Genomic DNA, 27,145 nt, shown 5'->3' on the forward strand with positions numbered 1-27,145 from the left:
ATAAAATTAATCTCATCATATAGGGATAGGCTATATTTTTCTATCCAATGCATTTAGAACATTATTTTCACTTTGATCTTGCTATAGTGTAGCGTATTTACATGCTTGCAGTATTGAAACTGCAGTTAGATTGGTTTGAGAAGCATAATAATATGGAATAATAGCCTATAATGCAGACAGACAGACTGGATGAAGGGAGGGGGGGGGGGGGGGGCAGAGCGTTTGGCTTTCCTCTGGTTTTGCGGGATCACTGGAATTGGAGCTAAAAAGGCAAGCGTGCGATTCGTTTATTGCAGTTATCCAATGAGCATGACGGTGCATAATTTTACGCTTAAAAGGCGTGGTTGTAATGGTTGAGGCTGCGTCTAGCGCCAGCACGACGATATCAAGTGCGCTGGTCCACGCCCACTGATTTGAGCTGCGCCAGGCGTTCGGCCTAGAAACAGCGCCGATGCAACGATAGGGACCTAAATGTACGGCAGGTCGGAAGATATCAGTAGGCCGGTATTTAGCGCCGACACGCCCACTTTGGCCCATTCTGGGACTGCGCCACGCCCATTCGGCCTAAAGCGCATTTGGCAGCGTAAAGCCATATTGATATCGTCCCAAAACAGGCGCAAGGCACGTTTTTTTGCGTTTAAGGCCCGTTTTAGCGCCGAAGGCCTGTGGGAGAATAGGGGCCATACTGTACACCATACATGGGCAACATACGGCCCGCGGGCCCGCGGGCCGTATGCGGCCCGCGGGCGCCCCCTGTGTGGCCCGCGAAGGAATTGCAAAAGTTTTTTTTTTTTTTTTTTTACAGTGCACCTGAACGCAACATGCAAGATACCCGCTGAATAAGTGTCCAAATGTTCATGTCATTCTGGCCAATACTCTTCTGTTATAGCATTTCAGTCTGGAATATGGAATATCTTTCAATAATATTTATGACTAAAAGGCTAAAAGTAATCTCATGTGTAAGAAATGACTGTTCTACATTGAAGTAGAAATTTAAATAATTAACTTGTTGGTTTTGGATTTATTTAGCTTCAAGAGTGCATTTTTGTTCTTGTGTGACCCTCAACACAGGCTTTGAGAATCCCGGGCCACTTACTGATACTTATGCTTAAATTAACCCACTCATATTCTGGTTTATTTCAAGAAAAACATTTCGGCTAGTGGAAATTCTAATTGGCTGGTAACTTTAAAATGTAGCAGCCATATTGGCAGGTGGTGAAAAAAGTTAATTTCAAGCCCTGCAGGGAGAGCAGGTGGTGACATAGGAGTGAATGAGAAAAGGATCAAATATTGGTGGTTAAGACTGAATAATGACATCACAACTGTTAATTTAAAATTAGTTATTCCTCTAAACCTGCCTTCAAATGCCTAAAATTTTTCGCGCTGGCGCCGTTCAGCCTTCAGCAAAAACTGGTAGCGAGGACATTTTTTTGTGGCCCTCTCTATCATCAAAGTTGCCCATCCATGGGTTATGGCATGACAATATTTGTTCGGCCCCCGGCAACAATCTGGGTTTCTCATGTGGCCCCCCATGAAAAATAGTTGCCCACCCCTGCTGTACACACACACACACCTGTCTGTCTGTCTGTCTGTCTGTCTGACCTGTCTGTCTGTCTGTATCTCAGCTGCACCTCAGCCTGTCTTTGGGCTCTGACTCCGCCCCTCAGGAGGCGGCGGCCCTCCAGTCGCTCAACCTGCTGCTGAAGAGCATCGGCGCCACGCTGACCGATGTCGATGACCTCATCTTCAAGTGAGTCTACAGACTGTATAAAACTATGACCTCATCTTCAAGTGAGTCCACAGACCGTATAAAACTATGACCTCATCTTCAAGTGAGTCTACAGACTGTATAAAACTATGACCTCATCTTCAAGTGAGTCTACAGACCATATAAAACTATGACCTCATCTTCAAGTGAGTCTACAGACCATATAAAACTATGACCTCATCTTCACCGTATACAACTATGACCTCATCTTCAAGTGAGTCCACAGACCATATAAAACTATGACCTCATCTTCACCGTATACAACTATGACCTCATCTTCAAGTGAGTCCACAGACCGTATAAAACTATGACCTCATCTTCACCATATAAAACTATGACCTCATCTTCAAGTGAGTCCACAGACCATATAAAACTATGACCTCATCTTCACCGTATAAAACTATGACCTCATCTTCAAGTGAGTCCACAGACCGTATAAAACTATGACCTCATCTTCAAGTGAGTCCACAGACCGTATAAAAATATAACCTCATCTTCACCGTATACAACTATGACCTCATCTTCAAGTGAGCCTACAGACTGTATAAAAATATGACCTCATCTTCACCGTATAAAACTATGACCTCATCTTCACCGTATAAAAATATGACCTCATCTTCAAGTGGGTCTACAGACCGTATCAAAATATGACCTCATCTTCACCGTATAAAACTATGACCTCATCTTCAAGTGAGTCTACAGACCGTATAAAAATATGACCTCATCTTCAAGTGAGTCCACATACCGTATAAAACTATGACCTCATCTTCAAGTGAGTCCACAGACCGTATAAAACTATGACCTCATCTTCAAGTGAGTCTACAGACCATATAAAACTATGACCTCATCTTCAAGTGAGTCTACAGACCATATAAAACTATGACCTCATCTTCAAGTGAGTCCACAGCCCGTATAAAACTATGACCTCATCTTCAAGTGAGTCCACAGCCCGTATAAAACTATGACCTCATCTTCAAGTGAGTCCACAGACCGTATAAAAATATGACCTCATCTTCAAGTGGGTCTACAGACTGTATACAAATATGGACGTAGACACCGTGGTGTCACCCATTGGTTTGTAAACTCCTGTTTTGAAACCTCGAGTTTGGCATTTTGACCGTCGCCAACAAGGCGTGCCATAAACACCTCTTGGACGTTGTAAAATCAGCCTCATGGGGCTTATTGCTTTTATAAAACGGTTGCTATACATGATTTAAAGTTGATAATATAAACATTTCAAACTGTTCCCTAGTTTCATCACTTAGTACTGTGGAATGTCTTTTCTCTTCCCTTCCTCTTGTACCTATCTCTCCTACTTCCTTCCTCTCTGTCCTCTGTCCTCTGTCCTCTCTCTCCTCTGTCCTCTCTCTCCTCTGTCCTCTGTCATCTCTGTCCTCTCTGTCCTCTGTCCTCTCTCTCCTCTGTCCTCTGTCCTCTCTCTCCTCTGTCCTCTCCTCTGTCCTCTGTCCTCTCTCTCCTCTGTCCTCTCTCTCCTCTGTCCTCTGTCTCCTCTCTCCTCTGTCCTCTGTCCTCTGTCCACCGTCCTCCCTGCAGACTGGCCTTCTTTGAGGTGAAGTACCAGTTCTACCGCAGAGACAAGCTGATGTGGGCGGTGATCCGACATTACAGCGAACAGGTAAGTACATTTCAAAATGTTACATGATACACGCTGCTAATTGTCTTTATTGTCTCAAGCTTACAGACAATGATATTTTGTGTACTTTTTGTGAACTTAATATCGAAAAAATGTCACCTACTTATCCGGGAATACTTTTTTAAAGCTGCTAACACTGTCAACTCTTTTAATCTTAGGGATATTATCTCTTACGACAATACTCCAGATGATGGCGCTCTTGACTTAATTTCATTATCCTATATGCAATGAAATCACTAGCTAAGATCTCACATGACTTGACGTGACGTCATGTGACCAGTTGTACTGACGTGACTTTTGACCCCTGCAGTTCCTGAAGCAGATGTATGTGCTGGTCCTGGGTCTGGACGTGCTGCGAAACCCGTTTGGACTGATCCGAGGTCTGTCAGAGGGAGTGGAGGCTTTCTTCTACGAGCCTTTCCAGGTGACACACATACACACACACTCATACACACACTCATACACACTCATACACACACACACACACACACACACACACACACATTCACACTCATACACACACACACACACACACACACACACACACTCACACACTCACACTCATAAACACACATTCAAGTCCTATCCGGGATCGGGTAGCCGTTCCAGCAGGGGACCCCAAATTTGGCCACATTAGCCAGCTCTGACTGGGGGATCCCCGAGGCGTTCCCAGGGCAGTGTGGAGACCTAGATACCTAGCCCTCCGTCTGCCCCGTGGTCTCCGCCCAGCTGGATGTGCCTGTAACACCTCACTAGTGAGGCAACCAGGTGGCATCCTTACCAGACGCCCGAACCACCTCACCTGGCTCTTTTCTACGTGAAGAAGCAGCAGCTCTACTCCGAGTCGCTCATGAATGACTGAGCTTCTCATCTTCTCCCTAAGCGAGATGCCACCTTCCTGAGAAAACTAATTTCAGCCGCTTGTATCCGTGATCTTGTTCTTTGGGTCATGATCCATCCTTCATGACCAGAGGTGAGGGCAGGAACGAAGATCGATCGGTGGATCGAGAGCTTTGCCTTCTGCCTGAGCTCTCTTTTCGTCACAACGGTGCGGTAAAACGAGCACAATACCACTCCTGCTGCTCCGATTCTCTGACCCATCTCCTGCTCCATCGTCCCCTCACTCGAGAACAAGACCCTGAGATACTTGAACTCCTTCACTTGGGGTAAAGAACCTATTCTCTACCTGGAGGAGACAATCCACCGGTTTCCTGCTGTGAACCAAGGCCTCAGATTTAGAGGTGTTGATCCTCATCCCAGCCGCTGAGACCTGATCCAGTGAAGTGCTGAAGGTCCCAGACTGATGATGCCATCAGGATCACATCGTCCACGAAAAGCAACGATGTGATCAGCCCACCAAACTCCAACTTTAACTACAGTGCTGTGTGTGTGTGTGTGTGTGTGTGTGTGTGTGTGTGTGTGTGTGCGTGTGCGCGTGTGTGCGTGTGTGTGTGTGTGTGTGTGTGTGTGTGTGTGTGTGTGTGTGTGCGTGTGCGCGTGTGTGCGTGTGTGTGTGTGTGTGTGTGTGTGTGTGTGTGTGTGTGTGTGTGTGTGTGTGTGTGTGTGTGTGTGTGTGTGCGCATGTGCATGTGTGTGTGTCTCAGGGAGCTGTTCAGGGCCCAGAGGAGTTTGCTGAAGGTTTCGTCATTGGAGTGCAGAGTCTGCTGGGTCACACTGTGGGTAAGGACATTTATACCTGTTGGTGTTTCCAGTCTGTTTCTCCCTCCTGGTCTGAAGAGCAGCCAGAAACATCACTAAAGTATGTTTCTAGTCTGTTTCTCCCTCCTGGTGGTCTGAAGAGCAGCCAGAAACATCACTAAAGTATGTTTCCAGTCTGTTTCTCCCTCCTGGTCTGAAGAGCAGCCAGAAACATCACTAAAGTATGTTTCCAGTCTGTTTCTCCCTCCTGGTCTGAAGAGCAGCCACAAACATCACTAAAGTATGTTTCCAGTCTGTTCCTGTCTGTAAAGTGCAGACTCAGTCTCAGTCTGACCGCCTTGCTGTAGGAATCAAGAGCAACTGACACTTCATCTGCCTAGATTAAAAACATATTGCTGAATGAGTACTATGGATGAGTACTATAATACTACATTCATATTAAACCTATAGATGTAAAAACAAGGCGTAGGACTTGACAAGTATTGTACTTCTTCCTACTCCTTTTTGGGCCTGATATGCAAAAGTAAATTGCTTGAGAATTTGCTGTATATGCTGTGAACTCTAATTGACTATTCTTGCTCGCCATTTTCTTGCCTATATTTATTTTATTCTTTATCTGTCTTTTGTTTTTCACCATGTTGGAAATAAATCTAATCTAATCTAAAGTACATACAGACCTTCTGCCTGAATGTAATCTATTACTTTCACACACAGATCCCACAATATTGCCGTGGAAATATATGCTTGACCCTCCCCGAACAAATGTTATAGCCGACTATTTTCACTTGTGAAACAATGTTCAGTGTCAATAAAATCATAGGCAGCGCGAGGGCATCTGCATTATGGGACCAAATGTAGGCAAAGCACATAAAAAGCTCAACTTACACTATGAGGTAAGAAAGGCCACATCCAACCATCAAATCAAATATTAGGATGCATAATTAAGACCCAAATTATTACAATTACCACCGGTATGGCCAAATCGCATCCACAACAAAACAACTAGATTTAAAAATGTTCTTTTCTCCACAGATACTCCCATAGATTCTGGTTTACAACATGTTTTCTCGAAGTGTGTTGTTGCTGTGGCATTGTTATTGCCAGCTGGTATGCTGGTAGGCTGCAGATGTGTTCCATAACACTCAGAATAGGCTACTGTCTTATTGTGAAGTTGCCGAGCGTGACAGCAATATACATGTTTTACAGCAATATACAAGTTCATATTCTCTGACTAGTCGATGCTTCAAGCCGGCAGGCAGCACTCTTGCCTCAGCTTGGAAACGGTAGTACGCAGGGAAGCGGCCATTTGCCCAGTTCTCTGCGGATCCCACTCGCGTAGGTGCAGAACAGGCAGAATCCCACTCCGTTTGGGGGCAGAACACGCCATACAAGCACCAGGATTGACTAACGTCACCTCAAAACCAGTTTCCTTGTGTAACCGGGTTAGGAACTTAACTCCCTGTGTCTGCAAGTGTTGCTGTATGCTACTGTATAAGCAAGTGTTGCCAGTGTTGTCTGTTTTAACTGAATCATCTGTCCACCAGGTGGTGCTGCAGGAATGGTGTCCAGGATCACGGGCTCGGTGGGGAAGGGCCTGGCAGCCATCACCATGGACAAGGAGTACCAGCAGAAACGGCGGGAGGAGATGAACCGGCCGCACAAAGACTTTGGAGAGAGTCTGGCTAAAGGAGGAAAAGGCTTTCTGAAGGTATGCTGCTGCTCAGGATGTGTTTTCACACCTGAAAGTCCAAAACCAAGGTTCACTCTGTTTGTTTTGTTACTTCAGGTCTGTCTGATTCTCAAGTGAACGAGCAATATAGGTGGCATTCTAGGTAAGAAGTTGTAATTAGGCTGTCTGAAACCAGTTTGATACATAAGTTCACTGAATTTGCAACTTTTCTAGGTACCTGGTTATGGATAATTTCCGAGGAACCATACCATGCACACTTTGGTGGGTTAGGGTATCCCATGATACCTTGCGACCCTTACAACCGACGAAGAAGAACGAAGCGAGCCCCTAATGGCGACGCCCACAAAGCTGACGCATCAGAAAAAAGTGAAACAATGTTGGCTAAATAACAAACATATTTCACTTTCTTTTCGTTTTTATTCTAGGATAGTCAATAACGTCAGCCTTTACTTAAATTTAGTGCAGTCAGATGTTTGTACAGTGTCAGGAAAGTCACTTTTGAACAATAGTAGGAAGCATCTTACCTGACTGTTCTGGACAGCAGCTGCTAGTTAGGTTGCTAATATACATGTAACTAACGTTAGAGAACTCGCTCCGCCCGCCCCAAAGCAGGACTACACAGCCAGGATGATAGCACCATTGCAAACCTTCAAGTGTACAGTAAGTGGAGTTCGTTTTAACTGTGCTTTATTAAATGATAAGCTGTCATTACTTCCCATTTGTAGCGTTTGTAACATTTTCGTTAGCTGGGTTTTACGCTTTTAATTTGAAGGTGGAAAGGGGAAATGGTGTATTCGTAGATTGAATTGACACTGGTCTGTCAATTCTATCAGTTCATATGTACCATTTCCCTTTTTCGCCTTCAAATTAAAAGTGTTCACTGTAGCCTGTGAAGCCTCGACCTTTCTGGATTATAAAAGTAGTATAACGTTAGAGAAAACAGCCCCCAGCCATGCAGTTTTATACAAATTTATTGCCAAATGCTTTGAGATTCAACTTGATCAATCTTGGTCAGAAAAAATCTTGTATATTCAATGGAAACAGCACCAGTGTGACCTGTCGCGTGCAATGCTACCTTCAAGCATGAGGACGTCTGAAACTAGTTACTTTTTCATCCACCTATATTAAAATTAGTTACCTAATTAATCAAGTATCTAGTTAGGTAGCTAGGTGATAGGAGCTCACTTGAGTTACAGACAGACCCATTGTGTTTATGTAACCTGCGTTGTGTTGACATGTTAAGGCACACATGGGCAAAATACGGCCCGCGGGCCGCATGCGGCCCTCGAGTGCCACCTGTGTGGCCCGCGATCGAATTGCAAAAAAAAAAAATTACAGTGCACCTGAACGCACATGCAAGATACCAAGTGTCCAAATGTTCATGTCATTCTGGCCAATACTCCACTTCTGTTATAGCATTTCAGTCTGGAATATGGAATATCTTTCAATAATCTTTATGACTAAAAGGCTACATTGAAGTAGGAATGTAAATAATTAACTCATTGGTTTGGGATTTCTTTAGAGTGCATTTTTGTTCGTGTGACCCTCAACACAGGCTTTGAGAATCCCGGGCCACTTACTGATACTTATGCTTGAATTAACCCACTCATATTTTGGTTTATTTCAAGAAAAACATTTCGGCTAGTGGAAATTATAGTTGGCTGGTAACTTTAAAATCTAGCAGCCATATTGGCAGGTGGTCAAAGAAGTTAATTTCAAGCCCTCAGAGCAGGTGGTGACATAGGAGTAAGTGAGAAAAGGATAAAATATTGGTGGTTAAGACTGAATAATGACATCACAACTGTTAATTTAAAATTAGTTATTCCTCTAAACCTGGCTTCAAATGCACCACATTTTTCGTGCTGGCGCTGTTCGGCCCTCAGCAAAACCTGGTAGCGAGGACATTTTTTTGTGGCCCTCTCTATCATCAAAGTTGCCCATCCATGGGTTACGGCATGACAATATTTGTTCGGCCCCCGGCAACAATCTGGGTTTCTCATGTGGCCCCCCATGAAAAATAGTTGCTCATATGTGTTATATATGAGCCCTTATCATTTTAGTGAGCCCCTGTGTTAAGGGCTTGCACAGGGGTGGAGCGGGATTCGATCCGCCGACCTCCCGCGTCCAAAGCAGCTGACTGAAGCTCAGTGAAATGTACTTTGTGTGCACTGTGAATAAAGTTTTAGTGAGCTTCAGTCAGCTCGTACATACAGCAGCGTGACCCCATTGACCTTGCATTGGTTTTTGGCAGTTTGAAAAAGTAGAGGTAAAATGAACAGATTTATCTCAGGAGATTGCTGATGTCAGCAATCTCCAACCAATCATAATTAGATATGGGCATGCAGCATGGACATAAACACTGAGGGGTTGTTGTGTCCATGGTGTTTGCACCTGGTTTTATAATAGCTGTGAAAGTTTTTTAGACTTATTTGGGTGAGTAATTAATGTGATCAGCTGTGATATCCTATAAAAAAAGAGAGATATTTGAGAGTGGATTGCCAGAGTCTTTAAACATTAAGTCTGATGCATTGGTTCACTTCACACACAGAGATAATTGGCTGTGTTTGCTGATTGGTCTCAAACTCACCGCCTCTCGTCTCCCTGCAGGGCATGGTGGGCGGAGTCACAGGCATCATCACCAAACCGGTGGAGGGTAAGTTTCCTCACGACACACTGAGCTGGAGGGTCTGCTCAACTGACCTGCTGATGGGTGAGCGCGAAGCGTGCTAGATATGAGCACACAACCTAGAAATGACCATGCGAAGCGCGCAATATTTCTAGTAGACTCTATAGTTTACTCTATAGAGTTGACTGAGTGAGTGCAGGGTGTTTGTTGAGGTGATGAGTTGACTGGGTGAGTGCAGGGTGTTTGTGAAGGTGATGACTTGACTGATTGAGTGCAGGGTGTTTGTGATGGTGATGAGTTGACTGAGTGCAGGGTGTTTGTGATGGTGATGAGTTGACTGGGTGAGTGCAGGGTGTTTGTGATGATGATGAGTTGACTGAGTGCAGGGTGTTTGTGATGGTGATGACTTGACTGATTGAGTGCAGGGTGTTTGTGATGGTGATGAGTTGACTGGGTGAGTGCAGGGTGTTTGTGATGGTGATGAGTTGACTGGGTGAGTGCAGGGTGTTTGTGATGGTGATGAGTTGACTGGGTGAGTGCAGGGTGTTTGTGATGGTGATGAGTTGACTGAGTGAGTGCAGGGAGTTTGTGATGGTGATGAGTTGACTGGGTGAGTGCAGGGTGTTTGTGATGGTGATGAGTTGACTGGGTGAGTGCAGGGTGTTTGTGATGGTGATGAGTTGACTGAGTGAGTGCAGGGTGTTTGTGATGGTGATGACTTGACTGATTGAGTTGCTGTGTGGCTGCAGGGGCGAAGAAGGAAGGAGCGGCCGGCTTCTTTAAGGGCATCGGGAAGGGTCTGGTGGGGGTGGTGGCCCGGCCCACTGGCGGCATCGTGGACATGGCCAGCTCCACCTTCCAGGGCATCCAGAGGTACGAAACAAGCGCTCCTTAAGACTTCCTTTACTTTAGTTAATGTGTCATTTTAATTTCTGTGTTTTGGTGTGAATACCGTATTTCCTCTAATATTGGCCTTTATTTACCTCAACTTCAACTACAGTTTTTTTAGAAGCAGGCTTATATTAGAGACAGACATCGGGAGAGACCATAGAACATTCCACTCGGACCAAAACTTAAGGGGGCGGCTGTGGCTCAGGAGGTAGAGCGGGTCGTCCACTAATCAGAAGGTCGGTGGTTCGATCCCCGGCTCCTCCAGTCCGCATGTCGAAGTGTCCTTGGGCAAGACACTGAACCCCGAATTGCTCCCGATGGCTGTGCCAGCACCCTGCGTGGCAGCTGGCCACCCTCGGTGTGTGAATGGGTGAATGTAGGCACATTGTAAAGCGCTTTGGATACAAGCGCTATATAAATGCAGTCCATTTACCATTTACCACTTAAAAAAACTACATTGAAAAAATATTTTCTTTAAATCCGCAATTCTTTTACGTTTTGGTCTGAGTGAAATGTTATGTGGTCTCTCATGTTCCTAAATATATCTGTACCGTTTGGTTTGAACAAGTAAAAAAAAAATTATAAGCATTTTACGAAATGTCTAAGGGAAAATAAATGGCGGATGAAAATCTCTGGTACAGTGCTGAAGCAGGAAGTAGGCGGTCACTTTGCCTCTCTATATCATCGTGTCCTGCGCTCACGTACACAAGCATAATGCACAAGTGTTGCAGCAGGGGGTACGGTAGTCCGTACACAGTTTTTATCATACGTTGGCTTGATAAATCAGGGCTCAGGAGTTTACTGTATTCACCGTTGTTTTTTTCCTTTGTTTTTTACCCGGCCTGTGTTTGGGGCCGGCCAGTATCAGTGACCAGGCTTTTAATCGACTATTAGAGGAAATATGGTATTTAAATATTTTTGCAGTGTTTTGTGTGAATTTCTTTAAATCCATCTTCTTTAACATAGCAACGCGGTGCTCATTCTGTTTGTTGTATTTTGTGTTGAACATGTCATGTAGTGTAACGTGCTAACCATGTTGTCTCCTCTGTTCTTATTCTTGTGCGCTGTCTAATTTTGACATTCTGCTTGTGTTTTTTTGTCTCATAAGTTAATGCCTGGGACTTTTTTTGTTTGTTTGTTGTTGTTTTTGTTGTTGTGTGAGTATTTGAAGGAATGTCCACTCATTCATAGCTACTGCTATTAAAGCAGCGTTCCTTAATCACTAAACACACAGAGGAAACACTGCTGTGCCAGCAGGAAAATGCACAGCTCCTCAGTTCAGTATCAAAATAAAGATAAAGATTAAGGAGATCAGCTTTAAAATGCATTTCATATTGAGGTTAAACTAGGGCTGCACCATAAGCAAAAAAAATAAAATTATTGCAATTATATTGACAGGTATTGTGATTGATTGGATATGAATCAAAGCTATCGGAATGCAATTTTTTTGCATTTTCACCGAAATATATAAATGATGATGGGATTTTTACTGAGGTCTGTACCCAACAAGCATGTCCCCTTGCCTCTGGAGAATATGATTTGTAGGCCAGGGTATCAGTGGCGTGTCCAGGCCATTTTGACTGGGGTGGCCCAGGTGGGGCACAGACTCAAGCACGGGTGGCACTGAGTGCGGCATTTAGGAAGGATGTAGACAGGTTTTCCCTCGCCAAAATTTAGCCTAAATCTGGGGCCATATTTACCCCCCTTGCCAACAAGCTAGAATGACATGCTTGGTAGTAATGGATGCTTTAGGTCTTCTAGTTTAATATGATGCCAGTATCTTTACTGTAGCTTTAACATTGGGCCTGCCACAGCCTCTAGAAATACAGTCATGTCAGCCACAGATGCCAGCACCCTCAGGATTTTGAGGTGGCCAATTAGATTTCAGGGGTGGCCAGTGCCACTCCCTAGAAACGCCCCTCCAGGGTATCTCTGTCTGTAGCACCACAATGCTGCATTTAATGGTATGTTGTGACACATTTATCAAACGGCAGCTGCTCCTGTGATTTGGTTATCGATTCGATTAATTGTGCAGCCCTCGTTTACCTGTATGTCAGATTGAGGAGAGCAGCTTTAAACTGTATGTCAGACTGCAGTTTTGCTAGGAAGCGTGCTGGCATGAGGTGTTTTTCCCCCGCAGGTCGCAGACAAGACAGGTAAGTGTCTGCATTGTGTAGAACCTGAAGGACTTCCATCCATCGTGTGTTTCCATACTGAACCACTACTGTGCTCAGTGAGCGGCCAGAGAGAAGTGACTGGATTAACACTCCACCTTCACACACACCTCTCCATCACTCTAACGCTGCCAGTAACCCCGCCCTCACACACACCTCTCCATCACTCTAACGCTGCCAGTAACCCCGCCCTCACACACACCTCTCCATCACTCTTAACGCTGCCAGTAACCCCGCCCCCCTGAGTAACCCCGCCCCCCTTGCCATGCTGCAGCATTGTGATTTGAGCAGACCCGACCTGAGGAAAGAGCCGACAGTACCGCTCCTTCACTACAGACACAGCGTGCGTTCAGACGCCTTCTGCACATTAGCATGTTTGAGCTCGCTCCTTCTCATCGTTTTCAGCATGTTGAGAGGATCAGCGCGAATTGTATCGAATTCCGGACACGTAATTTCCAGTGTTTACCAACATTTTTATACAGAGTTCCCAACTGAAAGATAATTTACATAAGTTCTTACACATTTAATAATAATAATAATAATAACAAAAGTAATAATAAGAATTGATTGGATTTATATAGCGCCTTTCTAGACACTCAAAATGCTTCACATATCAGGGGAGGGATGGGAGGGAACTCAAGTCATCCACCACCAATGTGTAACATCTGCCCTGCCTAGGTCTCAAATTTCATAAGTATCTATAGCCTACACATTTAAGAATATCAAGCACTAACTTATGAACTTAGTCACGGACAACATCCCACATTGGGCGACAGTGGAGAGAGTCGGTATTGGCTGGTAGATTTATGGAAAAATAAGAGCTTTGAGTATATAGCCTGCACTTCTTAAAAGTATCTGTAACATTGTAAAGGTAGAGAAAGGGTTGATTAATATTAAGTATATGAATACACAACACAGTGGAAAATAAGTGTCCGGAATTGGATATGAATTTTGAATCTCATAATAAATGTGCTATCATCCAATTGTAGAGACTGGAAGAAAACCAAGGTCAAAGCGATATTAAACTTTACAATAGATAGATTGAGGATTAATTAATTAATAATTAATTTCTGACCCACTTAAGTGAAAACTGTACACTGTAAAATATATTTGGTATATGATTGTGTTTTGTTTTGGTCATATGCTATCTGGAATTGGATGCTGTGCATCGTCCAATAAACAATAAGCATGAGTAACGGCAAAACAAACATGGAAGATGAGCTTGTGCTACCATTTCAATGATCATCACGACATGAATGTTAAAAAAAACTCAAGGCACTGGGGGCTAGCTGTGTGTTTATGATTTCAGCAATAAGGTAGTTTTTAAGAACTTGTAAACACTGAACAGTGTCTGCAAGCTAGGCTAATGCTAGCTAAATGCTAGCAAAGTTATACCTCAAACGCATCTCAGTTGTTTGCAGTGCGCTTTGCTTTGTAAACATGTGCAAAAGGTGTCGTCTGAACGCACCCACACCCGTATATACTTCCTAAACATTTCAAATTTATGAATCATGTAGACTCTAATGAAAAGAAAAGCTTTGTCTTAAAGTCACATAGAACACCAAACATTCATCCAAGCCCTGCCTCCTCTCCCCTCGTCTGTTCTCTCCTCAGAGATTGGCTGACTGACTGAATGAGCGCATGGCACGGCCATGCTGAGTTTGGCGTGCTTCTTCTACGACAACTTGTTGACCAATCAGAACATATCTAAATAGTAACACACTTTTTGTCCACCAGTCATAGTGCCAAGTTCATTCCAAAGTTCACTTCAGCAACTTCACAACAACCCATTCAATACAGTTAAAGTGCAGAGCTGAAGCTGAACTTATTGCTCTATAAAATACATTTAAAACCAATTTAACATCTAACAGTGATTTTGCAAAGTACCGAAGGCATGTTGAAGATGAAAAATGGCAGCTTGTGTAGAATGTGAAAAGCAATAAAGAATAGTGTCATCTGCATAGAGGTTGACATCTCAGGCTCTCGAAGACGTTGCCACAGCATTTATATACAAGGTGAACCACACTGGCTTTATGGGTAATGAAGTCCTCCACCCCCCCACAAGAAGACATTTAGGTGTGAGGAGGTTTAGGTTAGTGCAGCTTTGAAGTTAGATTTTAGGCAACATTATATGGTTGATTAATGCAGGTGTCAGTTTGATCAAAAACCCAATCAGTACCTTCAGCTGTTTGTGGAGCTAAATCAGACAGTAGGTCTCTTAACCCTGGAACACCAAGACCGCCGCCCACGGCTAAAATAGATATTGTTCTAAAATCTTCTGACCTGCTAATCATGCTTTAAAAAGTCAGGTAAAGTTCAGCAGGTAAAGTTAATCACCTTTCAGTGGTATCACATATGTCACCTTTTCATGCACCCACACACTCACCTCACGTCACCTCAAAAGACACCCCCCTGCCCCCCCCCCCCCCATCCCCCCACCTCCACAGTACTGGAGACCCATCCGTCATGTAATCTGCATCCTTTACTGTGACCACTCGCTGGATTCTGGATAACCTGATGAACTTACTGTTCCATGCTTTCACTGTAGAGGTAACATAAGGTGAGATGTTCCAGCAAACATTTGACTGCAACTCGCCCGTTTGGCCTTTACATAGTTTGCTTTGTTTGAGTTTGGTCCCTCTGAGTTGGAGAATGCGGCTGCTTGTGGCACCTCGCTCAGCGCTCCCTGGTGGCTGCTTGTGGCACCTCGCTCAGCGCTGCCTGCACGCTCTGACAAAGCATCTTCCTTTGCAAAGAGATGTTCTGCATCGGTTGCTTCATGTTCTCTCTGAATGTCAATCCAGACCTGCTTGTCAAAAGTCCTCATGAGCTTGAGATTATAGGTAATTACTAATGCATAATTAACGCATTGTGGTCCTTAGTGTTATTGTGAGTTTCCATGGTAACTTACTGTAGATGTTTGTAACCTACAAACACCTATACAAAATCCATTGTATATAAAAAAATATATATAAATAACCGCCTTGTAGATGTATGCCTCCATCAACAAGTCAAGTTGCAGTTAACATGTCTGTCCAGATGACTAAAATATACTGTATATGTCACAGTGAAGTTGAGCTCTGAACTTAAAATGTCATCATTTCATCTTATTAGACATTTGGGTGAAATTTTGCCATAATTAGCTGAGTTATGACCAAAAAGGGTCTTTTGTGAGGTCACAGTGACCTTGACCTTTGACCACTAAATTGTAACCAGTTCATCCTTGAGTCCAAGTGAATGTTTGTGCCAAATGTGCAAAATTCCCTCAAGGTGTTCCTGAGATATCGCGTTTACGAGAATGGATGGATCCCGAAAGCAGCATCACGCAGCTGGCAGCAGTGTGAAGGCAGAAATCTGGGCAGAAAACTGTCGAGCTGATTTGCTAAATCCCCAAATTCTCCAGTCACTTTCCTTATTTAAAGGACTTTGCTCATTTCCAACCAGCTTCGTATCATTACAGTGTGGCTAGTATATGCAGATAAACAATGTTTACCTTCTCTGCATGTTTCCTGCACCGAGAAGATCTCCGTTCAACTGCCTGCAGAAACTCCGCCCCTGCCAGTTGGTATGGCTCATTAACGCTCATTAAGGCTCTCCATGTGATTCTCCAGTGGATGAACGCATACAGAAAAAAGACTAATAACAAATCTGCAGTTTAAACAACAGCGCTCGAGCAGAACATCTGTTCACCTCCGTGCCTGAGAATGAAGATGGAGGGAAGTTACATATTGTTCATCAACGTAAACCCACATTGTAACGATACAAAGCTGGTTGAAAATTGGCAAAGTCCTCCTTTAAGTTGCCAGCAATGATCTTTAAAGCAGAGTAGAAAACTGCCTGCTCGTAGGCTCCACCATCAAACTGAGGGCAGAGCCACTGTCATTAGGCTGACATCTGTGTGTGTGTGTGTGTGTGTGTGTGTGTGTGTGTGTGTGTGTGTGTGTGTGTGTGTGTGTGTGTGTGTGTGTGGCGCGTGTGTGTGTGTGGTCAGGGCGGCGGAGTCGACAGAGGAAGTGACCAAGCTGCGGCCGGTCAGGCTGATCAGGGAGGACGGCGTCATCAGACCGTACGACCAGACCGAGTCGCAGGGCTTCGACCTGTTCCAGGTGAGTTAACTGTAACCCTTAAGGGGGGTTAACCCTTAAGGGGGCATGTCTGTAAAGGTGAGACTTGTGGGTACCCATAGAACCCATTTTCATTCAGATATCTTGAGGTCAGAGGTCAAGGGACCCCTTTGAAAATGGCCATGCTGGTTTTTCCTTGCGAAACTTAGCCTAACTTTAGAGCATTATTTAGCCCCCTTCCTGACAACATGTCATGACCATTGGATGCCCTGACAGGTCTTCTAGTTTCAGATGAGAGCAGTATCTTCACTCTGGCTTTAAACCTGAGCTCTCTACAGCCTCTGAAACACACGAGGAGTAGAAGATGATTTATTCAAGGGTTGTAGTGCTGCACACCATGTGTGGCACAAACTCTGTGATGTTACATCTGTTATTCCACAATGCAACTGATTAAACAACAAGTTCACTTTTTTGCACAAAACATTTCTAAACGAGTGTGAAACCACACAGTACAGCTCTGTTTTAATGGTGCTTTTCCACCACTGGCTCGACTCAACTCTACTCGGTTTTTTTGTTTTTACGTTAGGTACATACATTTATTACCTGGTAGTTTTTTTTTGGTAACACCTCCGTCGAGGTTCTAAGCGAGCTGAGGTGAGACCAAAAGGTGAGGTGAAAACACTGCAGACTGCTGATTGGAGAGAATTGTCATCATTGCGCGACACGAGATATCCTGCACAAAAACCTGCCATATTTAAATAGCCAGGCTACTGTAGCAGCTGCAATTCCTTTCCACTGACTACTTCTTTCTACCATAATCGTACGACTTTTACTACTATTGAATGGCAACGCGCAAAACTAAGCCATGGTCAAATGAGCAAGGACCTCCCGAGAATCAAGAACACCATCCCTTCAATATCGTCCATTGTTGTCTGTCTGTTTCCTACTGTCAGCACTGTGCGTCTGTCTGTTCCCTACTGTCAGTGCTGTGTGTCTGTCTGTTTCCTGTCTGTCAGCGCTGCGCGTCTGTTTCCTGCTGTTAGCTCTCTGCATCTGTGTTACCTGTGTGTCATGCTGCCTTCCAGACACATGGGACGTGGGTGTTTCCCAGTGGAAAAGTCCCACCCCCCACCTTCAAAGCATTCCAGAGCACAAAGGCAAAATGCAACCAAGAAACATGGCGGACCGCGACAAACTTTTTTTTGTTTGGCAAATGGCAAGACAGCTTAACAACGAGCAGAGCACCCTCCTTACATATTTAAATGAAAATGAGGAGCAGCAATGACACATAATGTAACAGACTCTATTATACATTTTATTTAGGCACTTAATACTTTGGACTACATACTCCATGTTGCGGCCATTGTTGTGTGACGTCAGACAACTGGTTCCCAGCCTAGTGGGGGTAGATTTTTTTCTCCCAGTTTTCAAGTGGGAGCTCCCACTTTGAGTGCCGTTCCAGCGCACTTTTCCTAATAGGAGGCCAGAAAATCCGAAGGTCCCAGTTGTCTGGAAGGCAGCATCAGTGCTGTGTGTCTGTCTGTTTCCTATCTGTCAGTGATGTGCGTCTGTCTGTTTCCTGTCTGTCAGCACTGTGCATCTGTCTGTTTCCTGTCTGTCAGCACTGTGCATCTGTCTGTTTCCTGTCTGTCAGTGCTGTGAGTTTGTTTCCTGCTGTCAGCTGTGTGTCTGTCTGTTTCCTGTCTGTCAGAGCTGTGCATCTGTCTGTTTCCTGTCTGTAAGTGCTATGCGTCTGTTTCCTGTTGTCAGCTGTGTGTCTGTCTGTTTCCTGTCTGTCAGTGCTGTGTGTCTGTTTGTTTCCTGTCTGTCAGTGCTGTGCGTCTGTCTGTTTCCTGTCTGTCTGTTTCCTGTCTGTCAGTGCTGTGCGTCTGTCAGTTTGCAGCCTATAATCTCTTTCTTCTCTGTTTCTCTTCCATGCAGCATGATGAGGAATAGAAGGCTTCAGTTCTAAACTGTATTTCAAATCTTTTAATGCTGTTTGTGTCCACTCTGTCTCAGACCAGTCCTGTCTCAAAATGCTACCTGGATTTATTTAATCTGTATAAACGTGTGTGTGGCAGAGTTTTGCTTTTGTAAACTAATAAATGTATCTATCAATTATTGTGTAATGCAGGTTTCTTTGCATGCCAAAGTAAATATCTTGTCATTCGATACCTCAAAGCATTTTTTTAAAAACAGCGGATATATTTTTTTCTGTAACTTTTTTAATTAAACATTTATTTATTTATTTATTTTTATTTTTTTATTTTTTTACAATTATTTCTGAAGCACTCTAGGATGCTATGTTTAAAACCATTTATAATTTAGATTGTATCCAAAACTACAATGGCAGGTTGTGGAAAATATTTTACTATAAACACAGAAATTAATTAAGGTGTCTGCTGTAGAACGTAGCAATATTTTTGTAAAAGGTTTGTAGCATCACCTTTTAAACCATTGCTTTCATACTGTGTGTATATAAATATATATATATAACTATATAAATGTGATCTTCATCCTGTGAACATGATGCAGTTTGTGAATTGCATATAAACTGATAGAACTTCATGCAAATGAGGCCTTCCTGTCCCTAGCATGACATCACTTAGCAGGACTCACTGTAGTATTTGTGCATTACTTTAACCCATTGATACCCGATGCAGAATTTGTGTGTGTATCCCTTTAAGACTTAAAGGGATAGACACGCAAATGCTGCATCAGGTATCAATGGGTTAACCCTTTGGTTGCCTTAAAGGAACACTCTGCCCATTTTCAACCAGCTTTGTATCATTAGAACACCAGCAGTAGCCTATATCAGAAAACTGTAAACTGTTTTGAAGTCGGTCGTTTAATTTGACAGTTATTGAGTGTTAAAGTGTGGACCAGTGACATCACTGGTCCACACTAACTCAAATTAATAACTCATTAACTCAAATCAACTCTCAATAACTGTCAAACTATTCATCATTCATCTAGTTTGACAGTTATTGAGAGTTCATTTGAGTTAATGAGTTATTAATTTGAGTTAGTGTGGACCAGTGATGTGACTGGTCCACACTTTAACACTCAATAACTGTCAAATTAAATGACAGACTTCAAAACCGTTTACAGTTTTCTGATATACTACTGATGTTCTAATGATACAAAGCTGGTTGAAAATGGGCGGAGTGTTCCTTTAAAATCCACGGATGTAGACGTGTGTTTGTGTCCTTCAGTGTGAAGTGTGTGATGTGTGTTCAAACCTGATGAATAAACAGATCTTCCTTATTCATAGTTTTCACTTTGTCACTGTAACTTAGTGTTTCTCAACAGGGGCAGTACTGCCCCCTAGCAGACGTTCGGAGAATGTCAGGCGGCGCTGGAAGCAATATTTTTGAAAGGGGGGCGTTGAGGTAACCTCGCAAGCAAGCTGGATTCCCTCGCGAGATTTGCGAGAGAATGGTAATACCGCCCCCATCTGGCAATGTCAGGTTAGCGTTGAGGTCCGTGGGGAGCATGGTCCCTATCGTTGCATCGGCGCTGTTTCTAGGCCGAGCGCCTGGCGCAGCGCAAATCAGTGGGCGTGGACCAGCGCACTTGATATCGTCGTGCTGGCGCTACACGCAGCCTAAAGCATTACAACCACGCCTTTTAAGCGTAAAATTATGCACCGTCATGCTCATTGGATAACTGCAATAAACGAATCGCACGCTTGCCTTTTTAGCTCCAATTCCAGTGATCCCGCAAAACCAGAGAAAGCCAAACGCTCTGCCCCCCCCCCCTCCCTTCATCCAGTCTGTGTCTGCATTATAGGCTATTATTCCATATTATTATGCTTCTCAAACCAATCTAACTGCAGTTTCAATACTGCAAGCATGTAAATACGCTACACTATAGCAAGATCAAAGTGAAAAGAATGTTCTAAATGCATCAGCTAGAAAAATATAGCCTATCCCTATATGATGAGATTCATTTTATATTGGTGAAAGTTTGTCCAGAAAGATATCGTTTTCTCTCCCCTGCTGCAGGTAGAATGATGCACATAAATATACCCTACATTATGTGAAGTCATTGCATAAATGTGTTTTTATTGTAAAACTAAATGTGAAATAGGGCCAAGTTATTGGAGCGGCAGCGCGTTCCCCTGTCACTTATCTAAATCACGTTAAACCCACAAGGGGTATATATAGGCTCAAGAGGACATATATGTTTCACATAGGGTGGTGTTTCATTTCGATGTTTTATTTGGTCCCATATTGAAATGTTCTACAATTGCAGGTTGTCTTACCATTACACATTATTTTAGATCTACCTTTTATATCTATTTCGGCTCATTTGGTTGCTATTTAGTAGCGAAATGGAGGACCCAATTGCATGCTGGGACATGCAGGCAGTAAACTTACAACTGCTATTTCCTATGGGAAGCTGGGTGCTGCTATGTGTTGTGTCTGTCTGAGCGAGGGAGTCAGAGAGAGAGAGAGAAGGGTGACAGAGAAGAGGCAGAAGAGCACTGGCGCACTGAATAGGCCTGGTTTCAGAGAGAGACAGAGAAGGGTGACAGGGGAGAGGCAGAAGAGCACTCCTTGACACTGGCGCACTGAATAGGCCTGCTTTTCAAAGGCGCAAAGCGCTAAATGTAGGCCAGGTGCGAAGATATGAGTAGGCCGGTAGTTAGCGCCGACACGCCCACTTTGGCCCATTCTGGGACTGCGCCACGCCCATTCGGCCTAAAGCGCATTTGGCAGCGTTAAGCCATATTGATATCGTCCCAAAACAGGCGCAAGGCACGTTTTTTTGCGTTTAAGGCCCGTTTTAGCGCCGACGGCCTGTGGGAGAATAGGGCCCCATTTGTTTAAGGCCAGTTTACACCAAAGATTTGCAACGAGACGAGTTGAAACTTGCAACTACTACAGAAGAAATGTGGTCTGCCACATTCTAAAATCTGTATAGCTTCATGCTGCTTTCACGGGAACGGGACATCAGAGTATCAACTATAAAATGTCGCCAACATGGCGTTTATGTGTCAACTCAGGAAAATGGTTGCTCACTTCCTGTTGAAAGCATTCATTTAGATGAGGTAGATGAAGAAGTAGGAGGAAGAGCACAACAACAAATGAGAGATAACCTACATGAGGGTCCATCAGCAGAACTTTACAGACCAAAAATCTGCTTAAACGCATTAAAAGCACGATTACTCTACATCCCCCAAGGCTCGACCTTACAACCTTAGCCACCAATGGCAAGTTGTGATCAAGTCGAGCAACTTGGGAAGTGGGAAAATCAGCGGAAGCTTCACACTATGACTTGACCAACCACCAGGGTGCAGTGTAACCCTTGGTTCACACCAGGCGCTATGCAGAAGCTGAGTGCCACGCTAAACCGCTCACACCAGAAGCACTGTTTTCCTCAGCGCCTCGCTCGGCTTCATGCCTGGCAGCTCAGGTGCAGTGCGCTCCACACTTGAAAAATAGAAATAGAAATAGAAGAATAGAAGCTGAAACCATCGCTTCAGCGTAGCTTCGGCATATGGTGTGAACGAGGGCTAACAGCTGTCCATGCATTTACAGGCAGATTTCAAACTAGTGTCAAATATTCAGTATTCAAGACAAAATTCTGACAATTTGCATACTTCATCTATACAACATAAGAGATGTCTGTCATTTGTTTGTACACAGATTGATTGCTCCATAAATGGAAAAAGTGATGTTTAAAGATGCTCTATTTCCATTGACTGCAATAGTATACATGAGGACATGAAATACTGTCAAAAATTCTGGAATTTTACACACTTCATCTACCGTGCTAGCAGAGTTTTGTAAAAGAAAAGTCATGAACGTTAAAGATTTATTTAGCGAGAATTTGTAGTCACTGAGTGCGTTTACATGCACACCAATAAACTGATAACTGTGAGTAATCAGTTTATGGCAATAATCTGATTTCTGCGTTTACCTGCACTTTAATAATCCGACAATAGGAAAAACCCGGGTTTACATGATTCAGTCAATTAGTCGGATTTCTCTCCAGAAGGCGGCGGTAATTCAACTTTTTACATGCAACTTGTACATGCGCAGATGTATAAACCCACAAGAAACCTGATACGCTGTATACATGCACTCAAAAGACAGGTTATTGGCCAAAAACCTAGGTATGTTTATCTGTTTATTCATAACCTGATAACGGCCATAAATGGATAAAGCTTATCGGTTTATGCTGTTTACATGACCATTTGAATAATCAGGTAACTCCAGAAATCCGCTAATAAACTGTTTATTGTCTGCATGTAAACGCACTCACTGTTTACAGTACCATCTTCAGTTCAACACTTTGCTGCACTGTGGACTCAATCTTTGATCATTCAAAAGATCTGGACGGGTCGTTCTTTAGAAGACGGTCTGAAGATACTTTCCCAAAAGTTTGGTGTTAATTGAACAAAACATGTGGAAGGAGATAGGCAGTCGTACTTTGGGCACAGAACAAAAGCAATCGTTCCCAGTGTGAGAACGCCCTAAATGACGTTGAGGAAGGAAATTAAATCATGGTAGATTGGTAGTGAGTGAGTGCGTTCACTCTGACATCCTCTGTGTGTGTGTGTGTGTGTGTGTGTGTGTGTGTGTGTGTGTGTGTGTGTGTGTGTGTGTGTGTGTGTGTGTGTGTGTGTGTGTGTGTGCGTGCGTGCGTGCGTGCGTGCGTGCGTGCGTGCGTGCGCGTGCGTACAGCGGTCAGAGAAGCAGCTGGAGGGCGAGGTGTTCAGAGGTCACTGTGAGTACCCCGGACACAGAAAGACCAACATCATCATCACCAACAGGTAGGAGACACTTTACGGAATGTAATACATTACTTTTAGTAACTCAGTAATATAACTTATTACCAATAGGATTTCAGTATTATTATACCAGACCAGTTACTTTGTCAAGTAACACAAGTTACAAATTGAGTTACTTTTTTTTTTAATGAAAGCACTGTCATTTCCTAATCAAAGTGTGTGTTTTTATGTAAATAACCACTATAGATGACACTAACAAAGGAAAAAGATAACATTTAGAATTTTGGACGGTTTACACTGACTTCAAGATGGTTGAAATTATTTTTGTTGTTCCCGGGCGACGATGTCATTCTGCTACTGCTGTTATTACAGTGAAAGTAATGCAAAAGTTGTGTAATAAATAACCAGTTACTCTACACAGGCAGTAATATTGTAAAGTAACTTATTACTTTCAAATGAAAGTAACTAGTAATATGTAGTATATTACATTTTGAAAGTAACTTGCCCAACACTGTTGGCAAGGTTGAGCCAGTTCTCCTTTCCCTTCACAAGCGTCCCTGATGAGCTGATTAACCACATCCAGGCACGTCTGCAACCCTATACGCTTCTGCACTGAGAAGCAGATACTCTGGCCGCCGTCTGGGTACTTAACTTAACTTAACTATGCTGAAGAATATTTCCCCCTCTGCCCAGAGCCACGAGATGGTTCTAAAACTGCTCAGTGGATTGTGAATTATATTCCTTCGGAATCCACATTCCCTCAGTACATCTCCACCGGTTCACCACCCTGCTCCTGTGTCAGATCACCCTCGAGATCTTCCACAGAACTATTTTATATCTCCGTCTAGGCGTCGACCAATAAACCCTTGAGTTTCGGGCTGGTTTGCTGTTGAAGGTTTGTTGTTTTTTTATTGTTGTCTGTCATAACTTTTTTGTTATTGTTGTTGTTTTCTGTCTGTCCCCCAGGAGAGTTCTGTGTGTGAAGGAGATGGACTTTGTGGGACATTTCTGTAAGGAGTGGGAGTGTCTGTTTGAGAACTTCTACAGACCTCCGGCTGTGAGCGGGTCTGACCTGAAGATCTACTGCAAGGTACACACACAAACCCATACACTGATCTGAGCTGCGCATCATGTGCCCTGTCACTGTCCCAGCTGTAGATGCGAGTCGTGCTGCGCGAGCCTAAATGTTGTACGGCACAGACGCCCCTTTAGCCATTAGCTCACTGCCACAGCTTAATGTGTATCTTCATTTAGAAAGGCAAATGTAATCATCTCACACGTAAATAGCAATCAGGCTGATGACTCACTAGCCAACTATAGCTTTAATGTTGCCATGGCCATTTTCTATTCATTCATCATGTTAGTGAGTTGGCTAGCTAACTGATGTAGCAAACAAACCCAGCATGTTTCACATCTGCCAAAGTGGTGATAAATATAATTCCATAACTGGATATTACTTTCCAATCATACAGTATATGTTCATCAATGTTAGCTTAGCAGCAGATAAAACCTCAAATATTCCGTGCGTGATTCGGATGTAGCAGCGACACACTAGCCTCTGTCTGTCAGACACATGATTAAGGTAAAGGTAAAGTCCCACTGATTGTCACACACCTGAGTGTGCGAAATTTGTTCTCCGCATTTGACCCATCCCCTGGGGGAGCGGTGAGCGCCAGCAATGCTGCGCTCGGGAATCATATGGTGATCTAACCCCCCAATTCCAACCCTGTGATGCTGAGTGCCAAGCAGGGAGGCAAATGGGTCCCATTTATTATTACAATTGTCTTTTTCAGCGTTTCTATTGATTTCTGTTTGCTGTTTTATTCTGTCAGGAGCAACAGAAACTGAAAATCCCCAAGAGAGACGGACAGGAGCCAGTGAGGACCGTCCATCTGAAAGACCCCCCCGCTGCCCAGGTGTGTGTGCGGTAGCGGTGTCACCATTTCAATTCTAAATCGAAAATTGATCGAAATGGGTGTTCCGATTTCGATCATCGAAATCGAAACAAGCAAAATTGCAATTCTCCCTGTGTTTTTTTCTCTTTCTACCACCGCCTACTTGCATGCGTCTGAAGAAAAACAAAACAAAACAAACATTTCAATGAGGACACAGCGTAGATGCTAGTTAACGAGATGCTAGTTAACGAGCTCAGCGTTAGCCTGCAGCTGCATGATGAAACCACAGAAGTGGGAAACCCTCCTGCTAGTGCCGTCGTCAGGGTCTTTCTTTCTGAGTTTTTTATGGCCCGAATATAATCTTTGTGTGTGTGTGTGTGTGTGTGTGTGTGTGTGTGTGTGTGTGTGTGTGTGTGTGTGTGTGTGTAGAAGCTGCAGGAGGTGATCTCGGACGCCCAGGTGGCACGCCAGCAGCACCAGATGTCGAGGCAGAAGTCTCAACGTTTCCTCAAAACCTCCAACAAGCCCTGAAGAACCAGAAGGATCGTACATATTCTATTATGTTCCATATCTTTACATTGGACCATTTTCATGGTGTGTCTCTGCCTCTTCATGTTTCTGCACTAAGATGTCAAGAGTTTTATTTGTTTTGACTGTTTGATTTGAAGAGATTTTCTATTTAGCTTCCTATGAAGATTACAGAGTCCTATAATCTGCTGCAGTCAGAGAACAGTGAGTCCAAACTGTTGAGTTGCTGTTTATGTTTACAGAACGTGTAACAAGGCTGTTCTCCAAAATGAAAAAAATGATTGTCAACTTAATTTTCATAAGATGTATTGGGTTGTATTTAGCTTAGTCTCGCTGGCCAGCCTCCCCTCCCTTCCGTGAGAGGAGTCTGGCTGCATGGAAACATGCTTCTCTCATAAGCCCTCCCCCTGCTCTACAGCTGCTCTCCCATTGGAGCGACCATTTCAGTCGCTGCCGGGCATTTCCCCTCCCCGCTTAAGAAGCTCTGTCATTGGCTCCGACCATGTCAATCAGAACGGCTGTGTGTCGCTGAAAATGTCCCCTGCCGCAGCAATAAAAACAACAACGCTAACTAGTTAGCAAGCTAACGCCAGAAACCTACAGGCTAGCTCGTTGCTACACACTGAAAATGGCAAGTTTTGACGAAGATTTGGATTGTTGGAAGCTATTTTCCAAGGGCACTGCCGCTAAGCGCCGCCCATCGCAATTCCACAATGGTGACCAGCGCTGCCAGACTCCTCTCACGGAAGGGAGGCGAGGCTGGCCAGCGAGACTATTAGCTAAACTTGATTTTATGGGTAAATGTCTGATAGCAATTGAACTTTGAAGACTTAAAATATCAAGAGTTGAATATGAAATGTAACCTGGGTAATTTTCTATAAAGTCATTTTATTAAGTCTGCTGCACCTGTGAGTCTTGGTTGTTTCAGCTGCTCTTGTGCTTGGTGAGCATCTCTGTCAAAAAACAAGCTGCTGGAAAATATCGAGATAGATCCGATGATTTGGAAGAAATAACTAAAGTAAATAATTTTGGCGAGATCTAAAAGCTGACAATTCTGTGTGTGTGTCTGAGAGTGAGTGAGTGAAAGAGACAGAAGGATTCATCACAAATACTTAAACAACATAATTCCTGCTTCAGTCACTCATTTGACTTTGCTCTTTCCATTTTGCCAAAAGACTTGAGCCGAGCAGTTTAATATACAGATGATGCTTTTTACCACAAATATTAAAGAGATACTCTTTTTCCACTTTTTTTCTGCTGAAAATCAATATATATTGGAAATGAGCTGTGTTCTTGATGAAGTGATTCCTCCTCTCATATTCTCCTCCGTGTTGGCTCTTCATCATGTGATCATTTGCATCATGTGACGAGATGTGATGCTTTTCCTGTTAGACTGAAACTGACTGGAAAAAATGATGGAAAAAGCGTTTGTTTCTCCATCCGACCAGCCCACT

At 43.6% G+C, this 27,145-nt stretch overlaps 1 pseudogene across 1 annotated transcript in view; it reads left to right on the top strand.

Annotated features, from left to right (window-relative positions):
* Positions 1-25,694, top strand: part of LOC310776285 (intermembrane lipid transfer protein VPS13C-like) — a 104,317-nt pseudogene extending 78,623 nt beyond the window's left edge. The window contains exons 34-45 of the transcript in view: positions 1,626-1,750; positions 3,323-3,404; positions 3,733-3,846; positions 5,027-5,102; positions 6,626-6,789; positions 9,379-9,424; positions 10,147-10,270; positions 16,454-16,568; positions 23,222-23,310; positions 24,235-24,358; positions 25,101-25,184; positions 25,593-25,694. The product of the transcript in view is annotated as an intermembrane lipid transfer protein VPS13C-like (transcript). The remainder of the gene's footprint in view (positions 1-1,625; positions 1,751-3,322; positions 3,405-3,732; positions 3,847-5,026; positions 5,103-6,625; positions 6,790-9,378; positions 9,425-10,146; positions 10,271-16,453; positions 16,569-23,221; positions 23,311-24,234; positions 24,359-25,100; positions 25,185-25,592) is intronic.
* Positions 25,695-27,145: the final 1,451 nt, after the last annotated feature.

This window comes from Poromitra crassiceps, assembly GCF_964638095.1.
Source record: "Poromitra crassiceps genome assembly, chromosome: 5".
Taxonomy (NCBI): domain Eukaryota; kingdom Metazoa; phylum Chordata; class Actinopteri; order Beryciformes; family Melamphaidae; genus Poromitra; species Poromitra crassiceps.